At 42.3% G+C, this 26,150-nt stretch overlaps 1 long non-coding RNA gene across 2 annotated transcripts; it reads left to right on the forward strand.

Moving 5' to 3' along the window:
* Positions 1-9,411, forward strand: LOC115113981 (uncharacterized). Of its 2 annotated transcripts, XR_003861173.2 has the most exons (4): positions 1-2,532; positions 3,628-3,824; positions 4,148-4,204; positions 8,640-9,411. It is a non-coding gene; the product is annotated as an uncharacterized LOC115113981 (long non-coding RNA). The 2 variants fall into 2 exon arrangements; XR_003861174.2 differs by lacking the exon at positions 4,148-4,204.
* The last annotated feature ends 16,739 nt before the right edge of the window (positions 9,412-26,150 follow it).

The following is a 26,150-nucleotide window of genomic DNA, read 5'->3' on the forward strand; positions in this document are numbered from 1 at the left end:
ACTGCATGAGAACCCAAAATATACAGATGTTTTTCTCCCATGTTTGTAAACATTGTAAATGTAAACAAATACTGTATAGCCTCATAACATGGTTAAAACAATAATTCTGATATCACCATTCTCAGATTAATGGACAGAGCTATGGATGCAAGGATGCAAGGACTGACCACCCATGATATCAACATTATTGTTACATTATTGTTACATTTCTCCACACTAACAAAAAGGTAAACAATAGGCCTATAGCAAATGCAGCATATGGCATTCATTTTCACACGTAAATAGCATTTTTCAGTTGTGCTCAAAGCATTCCATTCCATGATTGCAGCATTTACTTTTCAACTCGAATCAATGAGCTCAATTAGTCCTCCATGACAATAAAATCATAAACAACGAAGTAAGGCTGGCTAATTAGTTCTTCGTTTTAGGAACATGCTCAGGTAAAGCAGTTTGGCCAATCTATGCTTCCATATTTCCAAGTCCTATTCTTGAAGATCAAGGGGTATAACATTTATTGGAATGACTGGAATTCTGATAGACTTTGGTTTTTAATGTAGTAGATATGTAGTAGAAAGCGATGGGTTAGAAGAAGCCTACATAACCAACCCATAAAGTAAAATGTAACATTCATATATGGCCAGCTATGTAAACTTTAACATTGATTTATCCTGGAATGTTGTTCAATTGGTAATATACATTTTTGTTTCCTTCTAATGCCTCTTAAGGGGAAAGTAATCTAAAAGTAACGGAATGTAATCAGAATACATGACTAAATTTGGATAATCCAAAAGTTACATTACTGATTACAATTTTGGACCGGTAACTGTAACAGATTACATTTAGAAAGTAACCTACCCAACCCTGGCCTTGTTTGAATTGCCCTGCCAATGCATTGTTGTTCAGGCCATTTTTGATGATGGTGCCTGCCCGTTGCGATTTTAGCTTGTACATCTTGGTGCCAGCAAAGCCACAACACAACACTAAACAATACGTTAATTGCGCTATAACGGTGACAAACCGTGCTTACAAACTGTTTGGGCCTAAATCAAATCAAATTTTATTTGTCACATACACATGTTTAGCAGATGTTATTGCGGGTGTAGCGAAATGCTTTTGTTTCAAGCTCCAACAGTGCAGGAATATCTAACAATTCACAACAATAGACACAATACACACAACCTAAAAGTAAAATCATGGAATTAAGGAATATATAAATATTAGGATGAGAAATGTCGGAGTGGCATAGACTAAATACAGTAGAATAGAATGCAGTATATACATATGAAATGAGTAAAGCAAAAATATGTAAACATTATTCAAATGACTAGTGTTCCATTATTAAAGTGGCCAGTGATTTCAAGTCTATGTATATGGGGCAGCAGCCTCCAAGGTGCAGGGTTACGTAACTGGGTGGATGGAAGCCGTCTAGTGATGGCTATTTAACAGTCTGACGGCCTGGAAATAGAAGCTATTTTTCAGTCTTGTAAGGAAGTGCTATTTCTTATGCAGATGACCAGCCTACTGCTATTACATTGCTATAACTGAGACAACGTATTTTCACAGTAAAACATGTTAGGTCCCATACAGGATAGCTCCCACACCCACACACACACACATTACACACACTAACTGCCGAGGACACACAGATAAGACATACACCCACACATTTGGGAGGAGGACACACAGCCTTGAGACAGAAACCAGCGCACACACAAAATCTCCTTCCTAGCCGAACATTGTGTGACTGAGAACGAGACGACGAGACCCGGAGGAACGACGGACGGCTCAACAGGACCAATCCAAGAAGACAACACCTCAACTGTGGCCAATCAAAAGCCAGGGACTTTCAGACTCAACCCACTTTTCTGTACTGTACTTAACATGCTTGCAATCTGTTATCGGGGCTTCTTTCTGCTGGTTCCTTGGTAGCCAAATGAATGAGCCCGTATACGTTGTACCAGATATCTTTACTCTGAATAAACTGTCGCTTGTCATATAATTGACCACCTTGTCCGAATCGATCCTTGACCGACTCGCCCTATCTACATATCCCATCATCAACAGTCTCTCGGTCCCAACTTTGATGCACTTGTACTGACCTTGCCTTCTGGATGATAGCGGGGTGAACAGGCCGTGGCTCGGGTGGTTGTTGTCCTTAATTATCTTTTTGGCCTTCCTGTGACATCAGGTGCTATAGGTGTCCGGGAAGGCAGGTAGTTTGCCCCGGATGATGCCTTGGGCAGACCGCACCACCCTCTGGAGAGCCCTGCGGTTGCCGTACCATGCGGTGATACATCCCGAAAGGATGCTCTCAATTGTGCATCTGTAGAAGTTTGTGAGGGTTTTAGGCGCCAAGACAAATTTCTTCAGCCTCGTGACATTGAAGAGGCGCTGTGGAGCCTTCTTCACAACACTGTCTGTGTGGGTCGATCATTTCAGATCATGCGGTCCCGTCGATGTGGATAGGGGGGCGCTCCCTCTGCTGTTTCCTTAAGTCCACGATCGAATTCGCCAAAGCTCTAGAGCATATCAGTAAGTATTTGTTTGTTGTAGTTACGTGTATTTTTTTTTTTTTTTTTACATAATTTTTTTTTTAACTCTTCATTGAAACGAAAAATTGGTTGGTTATATTTAACTTTTTATTTATTTACAAGCTATAGCCTAGACGTGTTGTGTTTTCAGGCACACACTGCAGTTTATAGACTAAATAGTATGGCTGTATGGGCCTACTGGAATGATTATTTGTGGAAATATAAATTAAAACTCCTTTGAAGTGTTACAGAGATTCACCTAGAAAGGCAAATCATCAGTGACCAGCTTTAGGGTTACTGGCCTAACGATCTTAACGCTAGGTCATCTACCACCCTGCATTTGAGTAGGCCTAGGCAACCGAGCATTTTTCCCGACAGAGGGAGATGTTCTCAAACTTTTAGTCAAACCCCATGGGAGGAGCTGATTAACAACTTGTATCACAATGACCGTTGGAACAATTGTGTTAAACCTGTTTGAAACTGTGAAAACGCATCTAGATCTACATGCAACTACGAAATGAAAAACATGTGCGTGCGTGCATTAAACATGTAGCCAAAAGATAGGCCTTTTATATGGTTCTAGTTTCGATGGTGTGGGCCTATCATTTCTATACTTTGTATTCTAATAAGCTTTTATTTTGTATGCTTTACAGTAAATATAGTTTGTGTGTCCTACTTATGTAGGTCTATGCGATGATGCAATTTATAGCCTAAGTGTTAAACATTAAATAAATCAAACTTAACCAACATTTAATTGTGTAGAATGTAAATCGAATTCAAATGAAAAACGATGAAGAGGAAGACTTAGAGATAAACTATAGTCTACTATTTTGTTTGTTGAAAACAATACACTTTTGGCGTGGAATATATATATATATAAATGTATGTATGTCTTTAAAAATCAGTAATTATGAGGAACCACGATCTCGTTCTGAAAATGAGAAACCATTTTTTTCACTGAACTGGACTGCTTCTCTTGCGCGCATTTGAGGCATAGCCTACAATGACTGAGCGTCAGTTTTGCACGTTCTGAACTCTTTGTTTGTATTATATCCACTGTTCATTACAATAACTACAAGCAATTTCCCAATTAAAGCCAAACGCTACATGCAGTAATTCCTTGACGTCACTTGGAGGGCTCCCTGTCGTCTACTGTGGCTCAGATGACCAACAGGAGCTGCCAGCGCGGTGTGGAGAGAGAGAGATTCAGAGAGAGAGAGAGCAAGATAAACGATCGATTCTGTGCGTGCATGATGGACATTTAAACATCCACTCATCTGAAATTGCAAATTGGTAAGTCTTTTTTCAATGACTGATGTAGGCCTATAAAATGTATGTATTTTACAGCTGGCTATACATGGAATTTGATATTTTCTTCTTTCCATCGAACATCTCATGTTGCCGGTGATGGGTCAAGTTGAAACAGAGAGACTGTCTATATTTCATCCAACTCTATATTGCATTAGATTGAAATAACAAATATGTTCTGTCTAATATATATTTGCTCAGATAGAATATACCATGATGACACATTGTATTTTTACTCTGTCTTTTACTCTAAGAACCTTTGTAGAAATATTGGCTAATAAGCTGCCTTTTCTTTATCTGATTGTAAGTTTGGATGGGCAATGAGAGGAGACATCAGATGGGAGTAACCAGGAGATGTGGTGTCAGTGAGTTTATACTGTAATTACTGCCTTTACAAATCTGTCTGTCCATCCTAATCTACTGTACTGTCCCCCATGTTTCATGTCCTAGAGGATAACTCATTTCCTCCTGTCTCCACAATACCTCTCATTTATCCCTCCCTCCTCCTCCTCCTCCCAATTTATGGCTGGACAAATACCTTTATTTTTGACCAAATGTCCTAAAAGGACCAGCATTTGAAAATGAAATAGAAAGTACCTAATCACAAATTTGGACTGCTAGCTAATATTGGGTTGTTGCCAGTCATCAAACTGCTCTGTATTTTACATGTGACTACAGCCTTGGACTATTTAATAGACAATACTGAGTCAGGTATGGTTGTGAAGTCTCATCAGTCATATATGTTCTCAGCAACCAACATCACTTTTTCATATTCCCATGCATTGCATCTCAATAAATTATTACCCTAATAAGGCTAACTAATATCCTCACTATGTTGTTGTGATTGTGATAAAGCAAGGTCACATGATCAGTTGCCTTTGCGTTTCATCTGGGCCTGTAGTTCCTTGTAGCATACTAGTTTTGATGACATTCACTTGGCGTCATCGGCCGATGTGTATGATGATGAACTCTGGGTGGCTTAGGACTGAGCACGTGCGGCCATGTCAGTGAGGGCAAGGGGCTTTCTGGCAGAGTCAGGGGCCCCGATCAAAGCTCTGAGCTGACAATTTGGCCCTCGGGGGGCTGGCCCTGGCCTGGCTTCCTCACAGGCTGACATTGTTCCCAGGGATAAATGTAAAGTTAATCTGAGGGAGATAAGAATAGCCTCCTCAGTGGCAGACAGGTTTCTCTCTCTTTTCTCTTTTCTCTCACTCTCTTTCCCTTTTAACTCTTTGTGTTTGTGGACCTCTTTTTTCTTTCCTAAATGGTGCAGCTTCATTATGAAATCACCAGCATTGAAGGCAATCCCAATTTGAGGAACATGGAAGTAGCTTGAAGGCAGCCTAAATTTGGCATTGATGAAATATTCAAGAAACTTGCAAGAGTTCCGTGTCATGAGTGCCCTATCTCAAATAAGGATTCAGCTCTTATGTTATTTTCATTTATTTAACTAGGCAAGTCAGTTAACAACAAATTCTTATTTACAATGACGGCCTACCCCGGCCAAACTCTCCCCTAACCCGGGCGAGGCTGGGCCAATTGTGCGCCGCCCTAAGGGACTCCCGATCACGGCCAGTTGTGCCTCTAGCACTCGGGAGCAATCCTTTAGTTTATAAGAACAGAGAAACACAATAACGTGCTGTATTGATTCAGCTATGATTTTAATACTTTGAGTGAGTCGTCACAATAAGATTAGACTCTTCTCCTTCACAATCCATGGTCTGTCTTTCAGGATCTTTTGTTTTTCAGCTACCAAAACCTGCAGGGAGGGACAAAGTGAATGAATGCCACCTGACATTTAGTTGAATGCCACCTGACATTTCTTGAGATCACTCAATGCTTATTTTAGGCAGGTGTTACCAGGGTAACAGCTTGATAAGCAACTTTTGAGTCTCCCTGGTTTCATCTCTAGCCTACTGTTAATGTCTTGAGATGAAGGTCATAAAGGGCTTATCTGATGATGAATATGGTAGTAAGGGAGACAAAATCCAGTTAGCTGCCAGGGAGAAATCCTCGTCTTTGTCTTAACACCTCCCGACTTAGAACTGATGACTCGGAAAATAGATGGTCTCCAAAACAAACACCATCATTGATCAAATTGCCACGACATGACATTTTGAATAAATGTTTTGCAAATGGTACTGTTTAATTCCACAGTGCCATGGACTTTTTCCTACTATTCTCAAAAATATGCTTATACCTCCAAATTAGTGAGTGGTTTCTGTATGGATTTTTAGGTTGCACTTTATTTTCGTAATTACACTGTAATATACATGTTAGCTTCTTGGGGATTCCTTAAAACAAGCACTAGAGATCAAGAGTTAGATACTTCACATAGATGTCACTACCATCATTCTGATTTATATTTGCCTTCGATCTCCAAGGCATCAACCAAGAGACAACAATATTAAATGAAATGTTAAAGTTGAGAGGTCTTGAGCATACTTGCACAAGTAAGGTCAGTGGACCTGGAGTTAGGTCAGACCGGTGTCTAGTTAACCACAATGTTCAATAACCTTTGAGCCCTGCTACAAGCCATCTGAGAACTAATCACCACTGGAGTTGTTAGTAGATATCCTCTTTCAGCTGTTGCTCTTCTGGCCCAGCCATCTTCCTGCATGGGTGCTTGTAAACTTTTAACCTGTCCTTTTTATTGGGGTTCAAGAATGCCAGGAACCCATCTTCATTGTCAACCCTGTGTAAAAAAGATAGAAAGAAAAACATTGACACTAACCACGTTTCCATCCACAGTTTTTCTGCAAGGAAAGTCATGCCGTATATTTAAAAAAGAAAAGAAAAAGAAGCACAGCTGTGATGGAAACAGGACGTTTCGGTACAATTTTATAAATGCCGACAGATATTTATTTCGTTCGACATGGTGGGATATTTTTGTGTCTGTAAAATGTATTATGTGAGAAATGGCGGTGGAAACGCCTTTATGTGCAAATATTGATATAATAACCATCATTTCGAAGTAAACTTGAAGTCACGCGATGATATTGCGTGTGGTCCTCCCGCCTACGATTCCGGAAACCATGCAGTTTATTTGGCTACAGATTAATTTTGTGGTGAAAGTGCACAGTGATCTTGATGCTCCTTTCCAATAAATATCGAGGGTCTTATTCTGGTGACATGATGATCGATGCTTAACTACAAAAAATATATATTATTGCTATCCATAATCCATAATAATGTCATCATGTAGACTAGCCTGCAAACTGTTGGCTAGAGCGCATGTGCCAAAACCAGAGTAGGCGCATTTGCTATTTAACGCAACAGATGTGGCAAAACTATTAGTAGAGTTGAAAATACAATGGAAACACATTTAACTTTTAGATGTTTATTCAGTACATGGAAACTTAACCGAAACAGTTTATTTTGTGTGCACTACCTCATCACTCACTGATTTGTTTTTTATCTTCAACAATTCAGTTTGGTGGAAACTCACAACTGGTGAGAAAAATAGCATATTTTCCTTACGCGGATTTTAGAATATTCACATGAAAATCTGATCTGTCGCCAATTGAATGAAAACCTAGCTACTGATAGTCTTTATAATAACCAGATGTGCTGAAAATCAGAATAAGTACATTTGTTTGTTTCTCTCTGTGAAGTCTTACCTTCATTTGGTTTATTGCTGTAAATTACAGCTGTAGCTTTCATGCTTACAGTTGGCCAAGAGGCATGATAATTTTCTGTCATTTAAATTATTTTATTATTTATTAATAATTAGGCTAAGAAATAACAGTGCTCTCTATGGGGTCCTAGAATTGACATATTTTGTATATAAAAATTAAAAAACATTGACTTGCTACAGTATTCTTCTTAGGTAGACTCAGCGAAATGACGTTGCCACGAGCGGTACCACAGATATTGAGATGAGCAATAGGCAAGACTTCGCTCTCACACACAGTATCTGCTCACGTGCACGGGTTCGCTTCACGCTAGCTAGGGCACCAAAACAGCTGAGAAGTTGAGCCTCGCGCTTCAATGCTATTAGTTGTTGTGGAAATTGACCCACTATCATTAAAGCCAATCTAACAAATGCCCTGGCCCCTCCTCCCTCTGAATGAAGATGTCAAAGGTCGCAGACCCTTTCCATTTCTGGGCGTTGATCCCTCAGCTGGAGGTGGGGTTTCTTTCCTCCCTAAAGCAAAGCCTGCCCAGATCAGCTCTTATATCTTAGTTTTTTGTACCAGGAAATTATTCACAACATGTTATGTTGACAGCAATTCTTATATTTAGAAACTGGACAGTGTAAACATAATGTAAATGTCAAAGCACAAAAAGTAACAGTATAACCTAAAAAAGAAGGGTTCATAGCCTGTTTCTCCTCCTTGACATTTTCCCTAATCCACTTTTAATCTAATGACTGACAAGTGGGCCTTCATGAGTGTGAGTAAAAAAATAAAATTAAACTTTGTATTGAACTTCACTTTCTATTGAACTTCACAGTTGAACATATGGTGTTTCTCACCAAAGACACATGCTGGCCTGTTTCTTGAAAATCCATGATTGCTTAAGGGCTGCAACTATCTTTGTCATAAAGAGACTGAGACCATAGTAAACATACATTGCAACTGTTCTTATCAACTATTCTTTGCAATGAGTCAGATCCCTCCTGCTCGTAATGTCTCTGGCCATGAAGATGTGCTGGGTCTGGGTTCAAGCCCACTTCACACCCTAGTGCCAAGTCATCTGTAACTCAGTTGCTAGAGCATGGTGCTTGCAATGTTCGATTGTGGGTTGTTGTGGGTTTGATTCCCATGAGGGACTAGTAATCTTTCTTTTTTTTTACAGACGTACCCCATTTGACTGTGTACGTGGATCGGGGTGATTGATGGCAGTGATGGATGTCACTTCCTGTTGTCCTACTGGTTATCTCAGGGCCTGAGGTGGAGGACAGCACCTTATCCCTGGTCACTGAAATCCCTAGCTCACACCCTGTTCCTCCCCTTCCTTGTCCCCTTCAGCCGCTTTCAGAGGACCCCTCCCCCTTCCTAGTTCAAAGTTTAGATTCTCCTCCAGTAGAAATTAATGGAACTTATCTGGACATGCCGCCGGAGTAATTTGTCAGGAAGCCTGTCGCCAAGAATAACGCAAGAGGTTTCCGTCAGCCTTACAGTGTGTGTGCCAAGGTGAAGGATGACTAGGAATCCTGTTATTTTGTTTGGTAGTAGGTTTTTTGAAGTTGTCCTTTTCCACAGAAAAGATACATCTAGGCAGGCTATGTACATCCATCCATGCTTGTTATACTGTGTATTAATGAACTATGTTGGACTGACCTGGTGGGTGATGTGAGGTCATGAACTACCAGAATCAGGTTGTGTTCTATTAGAAATCACACAATGTTGAATGCAGGGTAATGAATGAAGGATGAGTCATTGCCAGTGAATCTCCTGAATCACTCTGTGCTGCTTAGAAACACAGCGTCTGAACTCTACTTTAAATAGTCTACTGTATGCTATATCCTGTCTGTGTAGAGATGCCAATCCCACAGCCAGAAAAATGTAATGATGCTTCCAGTTTTCTTATTATAAAGCACAGTCCCACTGGGTACACATTGGTTGAATCATTGTTGTTTCCACGTCATTTCACCATGCCTCCCCACACAAACAATGTGTACTGAAGCCTAAGGTCATGACAGCGTCAGGCCTGCCAAAGCAAGGTGGTGTGTGTGTGGGACAGGAGAGGAGAGGATTGGAGAGGAAAGGAGAGGAGGGGAGAGAGAGCCACAGTGACCAGTCACAGTGACCAGTCACCAGTCCAAGGCCACAGTGACCAGTCACCAAAACCCAATCAGTCAGCCGCTCTTTATCTCTTTCAGCCCTCTCAATTCAGTTTCAATTCAAGGGGCTTTATTGGCATGGGAAACATATGTTTACATTGCCAAAGAAAGTAAAATAGACAAGAAACAAAAGGGCAATTAACAATCAGAAATTAACAGTAAACAATACACTCAGAAGTTTAAATAGAATATAGACATTTCAAATGGCATTATTGGCAATGTTGTAAAAATGTGTAAATAGTTGAGGTATGAAAGAGAAAATAAATGAACAGATAGGTTGTATTTACAATGGTGTTTGTATCTCTAAATTTTTCCAATTTGCTTTATTGGCATGACGTAACAATGTACATATTGCCAAAGCTTACCTTGGATATTTACAACATAAATGGACATGTGCAGGTTGGTTGGTCTGTCATACACTGTCCCTCATCTTATGGCAGGCAGCAATGCCAACCCACAGCTCTCTGTGTCCTCCCCCAACAGGACAGGTAGCCTATTCTCATCATAGAGGTATTTGAAACCTTGAATAAGGGCTTCAAATTTGGGGAAATGACACTCTCTAATTGTTTTATATTTTTGACATTTTGTCAGGAAATGCAGCTCTGTCTCAGGTTCTGCTGTTGTGCAGTGGTCCCACAGCCTTTCCTCTACAGGGAGCAAGGTTTTCCTGTGTCTACCCTTCTCAATGGCAAGGCTGTGCTCACTGAGCCTGTACTTTGTCAAGTTTTTTCTAAGGTTTTGATCAGTAATCATGGTCAAATAGTTAGCCATGGTGCACTGGCGATATAGGGCCAGATAGCACTGCATTTTGCTTTGTGCTTGTGTTTCCCAATAAGTAATGTAGCTTTGTTTTGACTGTGTTGTAATTTGGTTTATTCTGATTGATTGGATGTTGTGGTCCTGAGGCTCCAGGACCAGCTGGATGAGGGGACTCTTTGCTTTTCTCAGCTCTTGGCATTGCAGGGCTTGATAATGATATGAGAGGGGGTCACTGTATTTTAGATGTTTCCAAAATTGAATTGCTATGTTTTTGTGTTTTATTATTAGTTGATATTGGCCTAATCTTATAGAACTCTACATGCTGACTGGTTGCATCACTGCCTGGTATGGCAACTGTTCGGCCTCTGACCGCAAGGCACTACAGAGGGCAGTGCGAACGACCCAGTACATCACTGGGGCCAAGCTTCCTGCCATCCAGGACCTCTATACCAGGCAGTGTCAGAGGAAGGCCATAAAAATTGTCAAAGACTCCAGCCACCCTAGTCATAGACTGTTCTCTCTGCTACAGCAAGGCAAGCAATACCGGAGTGCCAAGTCTAGGTCCAAGAGGCTTCTAAACTGCTTCTACCCCCAAGCCATAAGACTCCTGAACATCTAGTCAAATGGCTACCCAGACTATTTGCAGTGCCCCCCCCCCCCCCACCCTCACTCCTATTTACACCATTGCTACTCTCTGTTGTCATCTATGCATAGTCACTTAAATAACTCTACCTACATGTACATACTACCTCAAATAACCGGTGCCCCCTCACATTAACTCTGTATTGGTACCCCCCTGTATATAGTCGCGCTATTGTTATTTCACTGCTGCTCTTTAATTACTTGTTACTTTTATCTCTTATTCTTATCTGTATTTTTTGAAACTGCACTGTTGGTTAGGGGCTCGTAAGTAAGCATTTCACTGTAAGGTCTACACCTGTTGTATTCGGCGCATGTGACTGATCCAATTTGATTTGACGCAGGGTTTCAATGAGGTGTTTGTCCCATTTGGTGAAATCTTGTTTTGCAAGTGGACCCCACACCTCGCTGCCATGAACTGCAATTGGTTCAATGACACATTCAATTAGTTTTAGCCAATTGTTTATAGGTATTTCAATTTGAATTTGTGTTTTAATGGCATAGAATACCCTGCGTGCTTTCTCTCTCAGTTCATTCACTGCATCATTAATGTGTCCAGCTGAGCTTATTTTTAAACTTAAGTAATTGTAGTGTGTGCAGTACTCTATATATTTTGTACCAATTGAGAACTTTGGTCTAATTCCCCGAGATCTGGATCTTCTCTGGAAAATCATTATTTTAGTCTACTGCCAGGGCCCAGGTCTGGCAGTACTGCTCTAGCAGGTCCAGGCTCTGCTTTGGGTGACAGCAGGCATAGGTCATCTGCGAAGAGCAGGCATTTAATCTCTGATTTGTGGAGACTAACACCAGGGGCTGAGGATTCTTCTAGAATAATGGACAATTCGTTGATGTAATTATTTAAGAGAGCAGGGCTCAGATTGCAACCCTGACGAAGGCCCCGCCCCTGGCTAAATAATTATGTTATTTTCTTGCCAATTTTGATGCTGCACATATTGCCAGTTTAATTATGTCATATGTTTCACACCCTACACCACTTTCAATAACGTTGTAGAACAGTCCTGTATGCCAAATAGAATCAAATGCTTTTTGAAAGTTGATAAAGCAAGCGTACATTTTGGTATTATTTTGGTGGACATATTTATCTATCAGGGTGTGTAGGGTGTAAGTATGATCGGTTGTGAGATGTTTTGGTATAAATCCAATTTGGCTTTTACTCAAGACATTGTGCTTATTAAGGAAGTTTAGAACTCTTACATTTATAATACTATGGAAAACCTTCCCCAGGTTACTGTTCACACAAATGCCTCTAATTGTTAGGGTCAAATTTGTCTCTGTTCTTGAAGATTGGAGTTATGAGTCCTTGATGTCAGGAAAATAACCTACACTCAGGATCAAATTAAACAGTTTTAATATTTGTTTCAAATATTTTTATTAAACACACACAATAATGGTGTATAGGTATACATGACAGGTATACAATTCTTATCTAAACATAAAAGAGCATACAGGAACAACAAGACCCAGAGTTCTGGGTGCAGAACAAATAATACAAAACACGACATACAAAACAAGGACACGTAGAAAGAAAGAGGGAAGATGTCCCCCCTACCCCCCCATCCCCTATTCCCCCCCCCCTCCCAACTGCTCGGGTGGTAGGGCCAGCACACGCTGCCCAAAGGTCGATTAAAATATTACAATTGAGAGTGCGTTAATAAGTACAAATTCACAGCGCCGACTCGTCCAAGTAGGAGAGGAAAGGCTGCCAGATTTTATCAAAAGTTGATACTTTATTGTTCAGAATATATCTAATTCTTTCTAAGTGTACAGTGTTTGCCAATTCACTGAGCCATAATTTGGTAGAGGGCGCTTCCCTCCTTTTCCAAAACAACAAGATTAGTTTTTTGCAGAGATGAGACCATACGAGATTAGTTGTTTTTGGGGGTTGGTTAATCCGTTTAGGGACTCAGATACTCCCAGGATTATCAGAAGCGGGTCTGGATCTATTGAAGTCTCCAAAACTTCAGAGAGGATCCTAAAATTCCACACCAATAACCATGCAAGCTAGAGCATAGGGCAAAGCAGTGGAGTAGTGTACCCTGCGTAGCCTGACATTTATCACATGTAGGGGATGTGTCAGGAAATATCCTATGCAGTTTAGTTTTGGAATAGTGTAATCTGTGTAATACCTTGAATTGTATGAGACGATGTCTGGAATTAATGGAGCATGTGTGGATATACTCCAAGCTCTCTTCCCAGTCTGCCACTGAGATGTCAGTCCCTAGTTCTTCCTCCCATTTTGCCTTGATGGCATCAGTAGAAGGTGTGCTAACAGATTGAAAAGCATCATATAGACGCGATATCAGTTTATCTGAGGTGGGGCATATTTTTATGCATCCGTCAAACATGGAAGGTTTAGCATTCCCAAATGTTGGGAGGTGTTTTCTAACGTAGTCTCTAATTTGTAGGTATCTGAAAAAATTACTTCTGGGAAGATTATAAGTTTCCCTCAGCAGCTCAAAGGAAGCAAAGGTCCCTTCTATGTATAAATCCCCTATGGTACTTATCCCCAACTCTCCCCATCGCTCAAAAGGTGTTGTCAAGGTTAGAAGGGGCAAAGGAGGGATTCCTGGCGACAGGGAGCATGAATGACATTGGTCTGAGCTCAAAGTGGACTTTAATTTGCTTCCAGATTCGGACTGTGCTATGTATTATAGGATTGTTACAATAAAGTGACATCTCCAGATTGACAGGCGACAAAATCACAGCGCCAATAGAGAAGGGGTGACACTCCTCACGCTCCATACTAAGCCAGCTGGGTGCCGGGAGTACGTCATCCAACAGAAACGTAACAATGCGGAGGTTAGCGGCCCAGTAATAAAATATAAAATTTGGGAGAGACAATCCTCCTTCCATCTTGGATTTACAGAGGTGTTTTTTACCTATCCTGTGTGTTTTATAATCCCAGATGAAAGGATTGATAATTGAGTCCAGTTGTTTATGAAAGGATTTAGGTATGAATACTGGGATGTTCTGATATAGGTAGAGCAGTTGTGGGAGGAAGACCATTTTAATGGCATTAATTCTTCCGAGCAGAGAAATTGGGAGAGTTCTCCAAAATAGTATGTTTGCTTTGAGTTTTTGTATCAGAGAGGGAAATTCTCTTTAAATAGTAAGGAGTATTGTTTGGTAACTACAATTCCTAGGTAGGTAAATTTTTCTGAAGATAACTTAAATGGGAGATGTTCTAGCCAGGAGGTATTTTGCGACCGTATGGGCATTAATTCACTCTTGTTCCAATTTATTCTGTATCCCGAGAAGGTACCAAACAAATTGATCACATCAAGAATAGCTGGGATACTAGCCTGGGGTTCTGTTACATAGAGGAGGATGTCATCTGCGTATAGGGAGATCTTATTTAGAGTATCTTTAGTATTATAGCCGTGTATTGCTGCATGAGATCTAATCGTCTGAGCGAGCGGTTCGATAATTAGGGCGAAGAGCATAGGCGACAGCGCACAACCCTGCCTTGTCCCCTGTTGAGGTTAAATCGGGCGACAATGATTGGTTAGTGAGTATTCTGGCACAGGGGTTCCTATATAAAAGCTGGATCCAATTTATGAACCTATCTCAATATTAAATTTCTGTAGGACCTTGAATAGATAGGGCCACTCAACTTGGTCAAAGGCCTTTTCGGCGTCAAGAGATATGACGGCAAGGTCCACGTTGGGTAACCTCTGAGAATACATAATATTGAAGAGGCGCCTGAGATTGAAGAATGAGTTTCTGTTAGGGATAAAGCCGTTCTGATCCGAATGGACCAATTTGCCAATTAAAGTGCTAAGCCTGTTAGCCAGAGTTTTTGCTAAAATCTTTTGGTCTGTATTAAGGAGAGATATTGGTCTGTATGACCCTACCTCTTCTGGATCTTTACCCTTCTTATGTATAACTGTAATGAACGCTTCGTCCAAAGTAGAAGGGAGAGCTCCATCCTCATTGGCCTGAATCAACATTTTGTGCAGATAGGGGGAGAGCATGTTGCTGAATGTTTTATAGAATTCACCAGGGTATCCATCTGGGCCCGGGGTCTTGCCACTCTTTAGAGATTTAATTGTTTCTCGGATTTCATCAAGAGATATTTCCTTATTCAGGAAGTTAGAATCTTCCTGGTTCAGGGCAGGAAGATTACAGTCCTCCAAAAATGTTTGCATAATTAAGGGGTTAGGATACGCTTTAGATGTATATAGAGTCTCGTAAAACTGCCGGAATCTGTCATTGATGTCTTTGGGGGAAGAGAGTAATTCCCCAGATGCAGATTTAACCCTGTGAATCATTCGGTCACTCACATTTTTTCGAAGTTGTCTGGCGAGTAATTTGTGTGGTTTGTCACCAAACTCAAAATATTTTTGCTTGGCATAGAGAAAAGATTTAGCAATTTTAGCTGAGAGAATCTGATTATATTCTAATTTTAAAGAGGTATTTTTTTTATGTTTCTCCATAGATGGGTGGCTAGCATTCTCCCTATCCATTAAGTGAATATGTCCCTCTAGTTCTTCCAGTTTTCCTCTGTTTTGCCTACTCCTGGCAGCCTGAAAGGAGATGATACAGCCTCTCAGATAAGCCTTCAGTGTTTCCCACAATAATGCTGGGGAGGTCTCTGTGTTGTCGTTGGTATCAAAGAAAAATTTAATTTGGTCTTTAAGATATTCACAGCATGTTGGTTCTGTGAGGAGCTGAGGATTCAACCTCCAGACCCTCTCGTTTGGTACAATGTCACCCAATCTCAGGGAGAAGGTGAGTGGACTGTGGTCCGAGATTATAATATCATGATACCTCACATTACAGGTATAGGGGAGTAGTCTAGCATCCAACAAAAAGTAGTCAATTCGAGTGTAAACCTTGTGAACATGAGAGTAAAAGGAGTATTCCCTACCCGTAGGGTTAGCGATCACCATATATCAAATAAGTTTGAATTTTTTATGTAGGTATTCAAGAATTCGCTTGAATAGGAGGTAGGGGTTCGCCGGGTAGAGGATCTATCCAAATATTGGTCTAGCACACAGTTAAGGTCCCCTCCAATGACCAGGTTAGTATGGGAGATATCTGGAATCAGGGCAAGGACTCTTTTGAAAAAAGAGGGGTTGTCAATGTTTGGCCCATAGATATTTAGTAGTGTTACTGAGGTAGAGTGGATTTCTCCTATTACGATCACATACCGACCCTCTTTATCCGCAATAGTGGTTTTATGTAGAAATGGAATTCCTTTCCGTACCAGAATCGCTGTGCCTCTCGTTTTGGCAGAGAAGTTAGAGTGATACACTTGCCCCACCCACCTACACTTAAGTCTGCTATGAGAGTTATTCTTCAGATGGGTTTCTTGCAAAAATATAATATCAGACGAGAGTGCTTTCAAGTGGGCTAGGACCTTGCCCCTCTTAATTGGTTCGTTTAAACCCTTGACATTCCAGGAAGTGAATGTAAGCCCCGCCCTCCTCTTGTTTGTAGTTCCTATGGTGGCCTGCATACCATGTAACTTGATAAAAAGGTAAGAAAGCGCACCAAACCATCACGATCAGCATATGTAGCACCTACACCCGAGCAGTATCCAACCCACCCCTCCCCCCCTGCAAGCACCTTTACTTCCCACCCTGTTCCCTAATTTCCCCAACACTTACCCCCCCCATCAACCCACATTTAACAGGCATGTACAAACAGGAGAGAAAAAAAAGGAAAAATAAAAATAATAAACACATTGTCTGGCCGATGCCAAAAAAGCACGGCGCGACCTCGAACAAGAGGTAAAACAAAAATAAAATCCCAACTATACGTTCACCTCTCACTATCCTAGAACTTCTACTAACATATGAACTGAGGAGGCTCCCGCGAGTTAAGTGTTCAGTTAGCATCTAATAAACCTAAACCGAATAAGTTGCAACTTAAACATATTGCGCATTTAAGCGTCATCCTGGGTCAATCCCAGAGATAAGAAAGAGATATAGCCTCAAGATAATATCGCTAAGCACCGCCGGTCAAAAAATAAACCATCCGCAACCGACCTAGTCAGCCGTACCTTTACATACTGTGGGTCAGGAGATCGGAACAAGGATTTGTTCAATTAAATGTTCCCCCCATAAAAAAATATGTTTAATAAGTAAAAATATATACCTTATATATATATACATACATACATACACATACATACATACACATACATATATATATATATATACATACACATACATACATACACATACATATATATACATATACACACATACATACATACACACATATACACACATATATATACATACATACACATACCTATATATACATATATATACATACACACACACACACATCCATACATATACACGTATGTATACATACCCACACAAAAAAATCATATATAAAAAAAATATATATTTAAAGAATATGTATATACATCCATATGCACACATACACATACAAACATTCATACCCCAGAAGAACACTGATTTACACAGATCTACACTGATTTAAAATATACACATACATAATACTAAAATGCTAAGAGAAAATAGTAATAAAGTACAAATAGTAATTATATTTACACACACCTACACATACATAAGCACTACAGAGGGCTGGTGGGACTCTAGTCGGGAGAGAGGCCCATGGCCAGACAAAGGCAGAACGGCACAAAACATCAACTTGCTAACCAGGCGTCTGCCCCCTCCCAACCACCACCCCCAGTCCCCCGCAAGCAATAAATAAATGGTATGGTAGTAAGAGTGATGTAAGGATTGTAAAATAAATAACGAAACAAAACAAAAGTGGGGGAATATAAGTATATCCGTCCGAAGGTGTCAGTGATCAAACCTGGAAGTAAAAAATATGCATCGCTGAGCACAGCCGGGATGAAAGTGAATTTAACGTTACATGAGAGCTCTGACCGCCATCCATTGGTCTGCTCAGCGTCTTACATGCTCGGTAGCCCTTGTTGAGCCCGTTTAATACGTTTTCACCCAATATGGTATAGTATGGATTCGAGTCCATGAGCAGACCCTAACACGCACTAACAAGGCACTCTAACCTGTACGGGGGGATTGGTGTATATCCCCGGATAAACTTCTCTGCGTCCAAAACCGAGGAGAGCCAAATCTTCTCACCGGAAGGCGGGGTAATTCTTAGTCTTGCAGGGAAGAGTAAGGCTGGGCGAAGATGGAGTTTGTAGAGTTTGGTCATGACATCTCTGTAGTCGGCGCGATGCTTTGCCACATCGGGCGCATAATCCTCATAGACACGGAATGGATGCCCTTTATGTGACAGGTTGCCCCTCATTCTACTCTTCTGTAGCCTGTCAACTATGTGTCTGTCTATCCCTGTTCTCTCCTCTCTGCACAGACCATACAAACGCTCCACACCGCGTGGCCGCGGCCACTCTAATCTGGTGGTCCCAGCGCGCATGACCCACGTGGAGTTCCAGGTCTCCGGTAGCCTCTGGAACTGCCGATCTGCGGCCAACAAGGCAGAGTTCATCTCAGCCTATGCCTCCCTCCAGTCCCTCGACTTCTTGGCACTGACGGAAACATGGATCACCACAGATAACACTGCTACTCCTACTGCTCTCTCTTCGTCCGCCCACGTGTTCTCGCACACCCCGAGAGCTTCTGGTCAGCGGGGTGGTGGCACCGGGATCCTCATCTCTCCCAAGTGGTCATTCTCTCTTTCTCCCCTTACCCATCTGTCTATCGCCTCCTTTGAATTCCATGCTGTCACAGTTACCAGCCCTTTCAAGCTTAACATCCTTATCATTTATCGCCCTCCAGGTTCCCTCGGAGAGTTCATCAATGAGCTTGATGCCTTGATAAGCTCCTTTCCTGAGGACGGCTCACCTCTCACAGTTCTGGGCGACTTTAACCTCCCCACGTCTACCTTTGACTCATTCCTCTCTGCCTCCTTCTTTCCACTCCTCTCCTCTTTTGACCTCACCCTCTCACCTTCCCCCTCTACTCACAAGGCAGGCAATACGCTCGACCTCATCTTTACTAGATGCTGTTCTTCCACTAACCTCACTGCAACTCCCCTCCAAGTCTCCGACCACTACCTTGTATCCTTTTCCCTCTTGCTCTCATCCAACACTTCCCACACTGCCCCTACTCGGATGGTATCGCGCCGTCCCAATCTTCGCTCTCTCTCCCCGCTACTCTCTCCTCTTCCATCCTATCATCTCTTCCCTCTGCTCAAACCTTCTCCAACCTATCTCCTGATTCTGCCTCCTCAACCCTCCTCTCCTCCCTTTCTGCATCCCTTGATTCTCTATGTCCCCTATCCTCCAGGCCGGCTCGGTCCTCCCCTCCTGCTCCGTGGCTCGACGACTCATTGCGAGCTCACAGAACAGGGCTCCGGGCAGCCGAGCGGAAATGGAGGAAAATCGCCTCCCTGCGGACCTGGCATCCTTTCACTCCCTCCTCTCTACATTTTCCTCTTCTGTCTCTGCTGCTAAAGCCACTTTCTACCACTCTAAATTCCAAGCATCTGCCTCTAACCCTAGGAAGCTCTTTGCCACCTTCTCCTCCCTCCTGAATCCTCCTCCCCCTCCCCCTCCTCCCTCTCTGCAGATGACTTCGTCAACCATTTTGAAAAGAAGGTCGACGACATCCGATCCTCGTTTGCTAAGTCAAACGACACCGCTGGTTCTGCTCACACTGCCCTACCCTGTGCTCTGACCTCTTTCTCCCTCTCTCTCCAGATGAAATCTCGCGTCTTGTGACGGCCGGCCGCCCAACAACCTGCCCGCTTGACCCTATTCCCTCCTCTCTTCTCCAGACCATTTCCGGAGACCTTCTCCCTTACCTCACCTCGCTCATCAACTCATCCCTGACCGCTGGCTACGTCCCTTCTGTCTTCCAGAGAGCGAGAGTTGCACCCCTTCTGAAAAAACCTACACTCGATCCCTCCGATGTCAACAACTACAGACCAGTATCCCTTCTTTCTTTTCTCTCCAAAACTCTTGAACGTGCCGTCCTTGGCCAGCTCTCCCGCTATCTCTCTCAGAATGACCTTCTTGATCCAAATCAGTCAGGTTTCAAGACTAGTCATTCAACTGAGACTGCTCTTCTCTGTATCACGGAGGCCCTCCGCACTGCTAAAGCTAACTCTCTCTCCTCTGCTCTCATCCTTCTAGACCTATCGGCTGCCTTCGATACTGTGAACCATCAGATCCTCCTCTCCACCCTCTCCGAGTTGGGCATCTCCGGCGCGGCCCACGCTTGGATTGCGTCCTACCTGACAGGTCGCTCCTACCAGGTGGCGTGGCGAGAATCTGTCTCCTCACCACGCGCTCTCACCACTGGCGTCCCCCAGGGCTCTGTTCTAGGCCCTCTCCTATTCTCGCTATACACCAAGTCACTTGGCTCTGTCATAACCTCACATGGTCTCTCCTATCATTGCTATGCAGACGACACACAATTAATCTTCTCCTTTCCCCTTCTGATGACCAGGTGACGAAACGCATCTCTGCATGTCTGGCAGACATATCAGTGTGGATGACGGATCACCACCTCAAGCTGAACCTCGGCAAGACGGAGCTGCTCTTCCTCCCGGGGAAGGACTGCCCATTCCATGATCTCGCCATCACGGTTGACAACTCCATTGTGTCCTCCTCCCAGAGCGCTAAGAACCTTGGCGTGATCCTGGACAACACCCTGTCGTTCTCAACTAACATCAAGGCGGTGGCCCGTTCTTGTAGGTTCATGCTCTACAACATCCGCAGAGTACGACCCTGCCTCACACAGGAAGCAGCGCAGGTCCTAATCCAGGCACTTGTCATCTCCCGTCTGGATTACTGCAACTCGCTGTTGGCTGGGCTCCCTGCCTGTGCCATTAAACCCTACAACTCATCCAGAACGCCGCAGCCCGTCTGGTGTTCAACCTTCCCAAGTTCTCTCACGTCACCCCGCTCCTCCGCTCTCTCCACTGGCTTCCAGTTGAAGCTCGCATCCGCTACAAGACCATGGTGCTTGCCTACGGAGCTGTGAGGGGAACGGCACCTCAGTACCTCCAGGCTCTGATCAGGCCCTACACCCAAACAAGGGCACTGCGTTCATCCACCTCTGGCCTGCTCGCCTCCCTACCACTGAGGAAGTACAGTTCCCGCGCAGCCCAGTCAAAACTGTTCGCTGCTCTGGCCCCCCAATGGTGGAACAAACTCCCTCACGACGCCAGGACAGCGGAGTCAATCACCACCTTCCGGAGACACCTGAAACCCCACCTCTTTCAGGAATACCTAGGATAGGATAAAGTAATCCTTCTCACCCCCCTTAAAAGATTTAGATGCACTATTGTAAAGTGGCTGTTCCACTGGATGTCTTAAGGTGAACGCACCAATTTGTAAGTCGCTCTGGATAAGAGCGTCTGCTAAATGACTTAAATGTAAATGTAATTCGAGCTTCACGCAGGATAAGATCCTTGGTCTTGAAACTGTGACAACAGATTATTACTGGGCGAGGACGTTGGCCCGGTCCAGGCACTGGGACAAGGGAGCGATGTGCGCGGTCCAGCTGGGGATCCGAATCCAAAACATCCGATCCCATTGCATCCTTCAATAGCTTGGCGAAGAAGTCAGTAGGGCGAGAGCCCGCCTCTATCCCCTCTGCCAGACCAACAACGCAAAGGTTATTACGTCTGGATCGGCCCTCCAGGTCCACCACTTTCACAGAAAGCCTCTGCACAGTATCCTGCAATGACGAGCATAGCTTCTCTAACTCGTCGATCCTACCAGCGTTGAATTCAGAAGCTTTCTCAAGGTCCACAATACTCTGGCCATGCGAAGCGACCGTTCGAATGACGCTCTCGATTTTGATGTCCAGCTCAGCAATAGTGGCCTTAAGATCCTCAGCTATAGCAACACGTAGCTCCCCCAAAGCACGGGTAAGTTCTGTAAGTGTTCTGTAAGTGTCACGTTGTTGCATCTGCCTCCCGCCATGTCTGTCTCGTTGTTTAGTGGGGAGTAGGCCTCCGCTGTGGATTTATTGTCCTTTGGTCGCTTATTACTCGGCATTTTCATATAAAAAGTTACAATCTTTTATTAGAAAGAAACGTTTGTTGTAAAAAGTGCCATAAAGTAGGTTAAATTAGATTATTTCGCAAAAAAGTTGCAGGAGCCTCTCACGCACAGCCGTTCACTCCAACATGCTAGCTCCGCCCCCTCAAACAGTTTTAATATAGCTAATTGACATTTTGCACTAGTGAGTTTGAGCATCTCATTTAGGATTCCATCAGGTCCGCATGCTTTTTTACATTTGAGGGCCTGAAGTTTCTTATAGAGTTCCTGGTCAGTAATTGGGGAGTCCAATGGATTTTGATTGTCCTTTATAGCTTTTTCTAATCCATTCAACTTCTCATGAATTTGGCATTGTTCTGCATTTGTGTAAATTTGAACGGTGTTGCTGTAACGGGATTCTTCCGTCGAAGGAGAGACAGACCAAAATGCAGCGTGGTTACTTGTATACATCTTTAATAAAGATGAAAACACAAACGGTATACACAAACAATAAACATGAAAAAACCTAAACAGCCTATCTGGTGCAAACAAACACAGAGACCGGAACAATCACCCACAAAACCCAACACCAAACAGGTTACCTAAATATGGTTCCCAATCAGAGACAATGACTAACACCTGCCTCTGATTGAGAACCATATCAGGCCAAACATAGAAATAGACAAACTAGACATGTAACATAGAATGCCCACTCAGATCACACCCTGACCAAACAAAACATAGAAACATACAAAGCAAACTATGGTCAGGGTGTGACAGTTGTAGAGTGTTTTAAAATGGGTTGTCCATATGTCAACATTTTGTATCACTCATTTCTCTTGTTTAGATTTGTTTAGTTTTTTCCAATTTTGACAGAAGTTGTTTGTGTTTATGGACTCCTCAGTTAGTGTCAACTGCTTGCTGTTGTACTGTGCTTTTTTGTTTTAGAGTGTATGTTTATAGAGTTTTAAAGTCTCACAGTAATGAAGGCATAATTCACCATTATTTGGGTCTCTGTGCTTTTGGTTTGATAGTGTTTTAAAAAAAAATCCTTATAATTTTACAATATGTGTCAAACCAGTTGTCATCTGTGGTCTTTTTGTTTTTTTGTTTTATCAATTTCAGTTGTGCTTCTTTTGCAGTTTTCCTGAATATATATATATATATTTTTTACTTACTGCTGGATTGCTGGGTTGCTGCTGGATTTACTTACTGCCTTCTTTACTGTGAGTGAATGTTTTATCCAGAAAGTTATCTAACAGTGTTTGGATATTTTGATTCCAGGTTGCTTTCTGGTATTTTTCTGTGCTGTTTTGGGCCCATCTCTATGAATTTCTGATGTTGTACAGCTTACTGGGTTGTGAATGTGTGGTTGTTTCCATGTCTGTTTTTTTGAGGAACAACGTAATTTGGCTGTGATCAGACAGTGGTGTTAGTGGCTTGACGGTGAATGAGCTGAGAGAGAAAGGGTCAATGTCTGGATTCATGGAGTGAGAGAGAGAGAGAGAGAGATGCCATACTGTTTACAGGCCAGACTGTTTCCTATTACTCACTTCTTGTGGCCAAGAAGTGAGTAATAGGAAACAGTGTGGCCTGTAAACAGAATGGCATCTCTCTCTCTCACTCCATCTCTCTGGTTTATCTATCTGTCAATTCAAATGGGCTTTATTGGCATTGGAAACACATTGCCAAAGCAAGTGAATTAAACAATAAACAAAACTGATTAGAAACAAACATCATCAACAAAATGTACGGTAAACACTGCACTCATAAAGGTTTCAACTATAAGGATGTTTCAAATGTTCTATTATCAGCTATGTGTAGTGTTTTTTAACAATGTGCATATAGTTGTAGTAAGAACAGTAGGGGAAATCTCTTTTTCTCCCTCCATCTCTCTCTCTCATTCTCTCTCAACTCTCTCTCTCAGATCTCTTTCACTCCTCCCTTCTCTCTCTCAGGGAGAGTAAATATTTACCTGAGAAGAGCAGGGGCATGGGCTGATTCTCTGTCTCTCTGTCTCTGTCTCTCTCTGTATCTCCGTCTCTCTCCCATCCTTCTAGCCTGAGATACTGTAAGTCATGTTACTCAGAAAGTTTATGGATCATGACTTCAGTTGGTCTCTCTCTCTCTCTCTCTCTCTCTCTCTCTTTCTCTCTTGCTCAGTGTTTTGATGCATTGGAACTAGAACCTAGACATTCAGAATATCCATTTCCGGATTTAAAAGTTCAACAATCCATTCTCAGATTGTCCTGGTCAGTTGTCTTGGACAGACAGAGCAGATTAAATTACAATATAAACCACATTGTGGTTATTAACAGTGGAGTACAGTACATTTTGAGTCTTGCATTGTGTTTTAATAGAAAAAATGTATTTAACAAAATCCTGCAGGTTTTGAAATGTTGTTTCAATCAGTGCTTTTGTATCAACTGTTGTATCATACACATGTCTTGTGTGTGGCTAAATGTAACATTTTAGAATCTTAGAAAAGGAACAAAGATGGAAATAAGTAACATTATCAAACAAGAACATCTTAACTTCCCACAGTAACTAATTAACCCACATATGTATCCTCTCAACCCACATCAAGACCCGAAGAGACAGTCTCAGCTCCTCTCAGCCCTGACTGGCACATCTGTCAGGAAAATATCCCCTTCTCCCGCAGGATCAATACCGATTAAGAAGTGTGCACTATGCCTAAATAGGTTTACTGTCACTGTTCTCATCAGTGAGGTTTGTGTCATGGCCTAACAAAGGCCCCCCCGGCCACCATTGTTCCATTAAGACAAAAAGAAGAAGAGAGGAGAAGCCCTGCTGCCACTGTGACCACTGTGGGTCCTGGCTGTGCTGTGGTCAGCTATGGGGAATGGGATTTAAAGTGTAAACCCTGTCAACAGGTTGCCTGACGACTCATCCTGAATTTAATTGAGTGATGACTAAGGTATCGTATTAGGACTTTTCTAATCTGACTTTTCTATGTGGCCGTGTATGGAAACTGTATTTTTCGGCCAGGCGGCAGTTACACTGCAGAACTGAAACAAAACTGTAGGAGCAGCCATTACTGTGCTTCGAGACCGGAACCCTTGTACCTTGATCTCAACTCACCAGTGAATTACCCATGTTTTCATTCGCAATTTTCTGATGTCACATGTAATGATTTCCATGATATTGATGAAAATGAAGCCTGGGATGTTCTTTTATTTTATTTAACCTTTATTAACCTTTTAAGTCAGTTAAGAACAAATTCTTATTTTCAATGACGACCTACCAAAAGGCAAAAGACCTCCTGCGGATACAGGGGCTGGGATTAAAATAAATAAATATCATATATATATATATATAGGACAAAACACACATCACGACAAAAAGAGACAATACAACACCACATAAAGAGAGACCTAAGACCACAACATTGCAAGGCAGCAACACATTCTAATGTTGTAAGGTAGGCCTACTGTACTTTTATTTTCCTATGACAGGGTTAAAGTTTTGTATTGGGCACAGGGGAGGATTGTGCATTATTTCCCAGGTTTACGTTTGGTGTTTTGGAAGTTTTCCTATATATTTTATTCCATCCTGCTTGCATTCGCCTCCCCTAGCTCATTCATAGACGCTAACTACCTTTAGCGCCTATTGGCAATAGTATCTTCTGGTCGGGGGAGTTTTGTTACAAGCCCCGACGCTCTTTCTGAACGTTAAAATGCATCTTTTGCGGTACGGTTTTGGAAACATAAGGAAAGTACTAGATCTTTCATATCATCAAAAAATGTTGTTTTTTAAAATAAAAATGACGTTAAATTACTACACTAAGTTTGAGGAATTTCATGAATTTCTTACTGGCCTGATGTTACGAACAACACATTTGTTGTTCACAAACTAATTAAAAGACAAACTAATTAAAAGGCAGACTAACTAAATGGAGCACAGAGATATATACACACAAGAAACCATTCCCTCAGCCACCAAATGCGGAAAAGTTGGGAGACTGGGGTTAGGGTTCCCACATGGTCATATTTCTATGTTACAGCACTTGTTTACGGAAAACAGACGAAAGACAGAGGCGTACCTCTGCTACACTGAACAAAAATATAAGCACAACATGTGAAGAGCACACTTCTCCAACGTGCCAGTGGCCATCAAAGTT

This window comes from Oncorhynchus nerka, linkage group LG9b, assembly GCF_034236695.1.
Source record: "Oncorhynchus nerka isolate Pitt River linkage group LG9b, Oner_Uvic_2.0, whole genome shotgun sequence".
NCBI lineage: Eukaryota > Metazoa > Chordata > Actinopteri > Salmoniformes > Salmonidae > Oncorhynchus > Oncorhynchus nerka.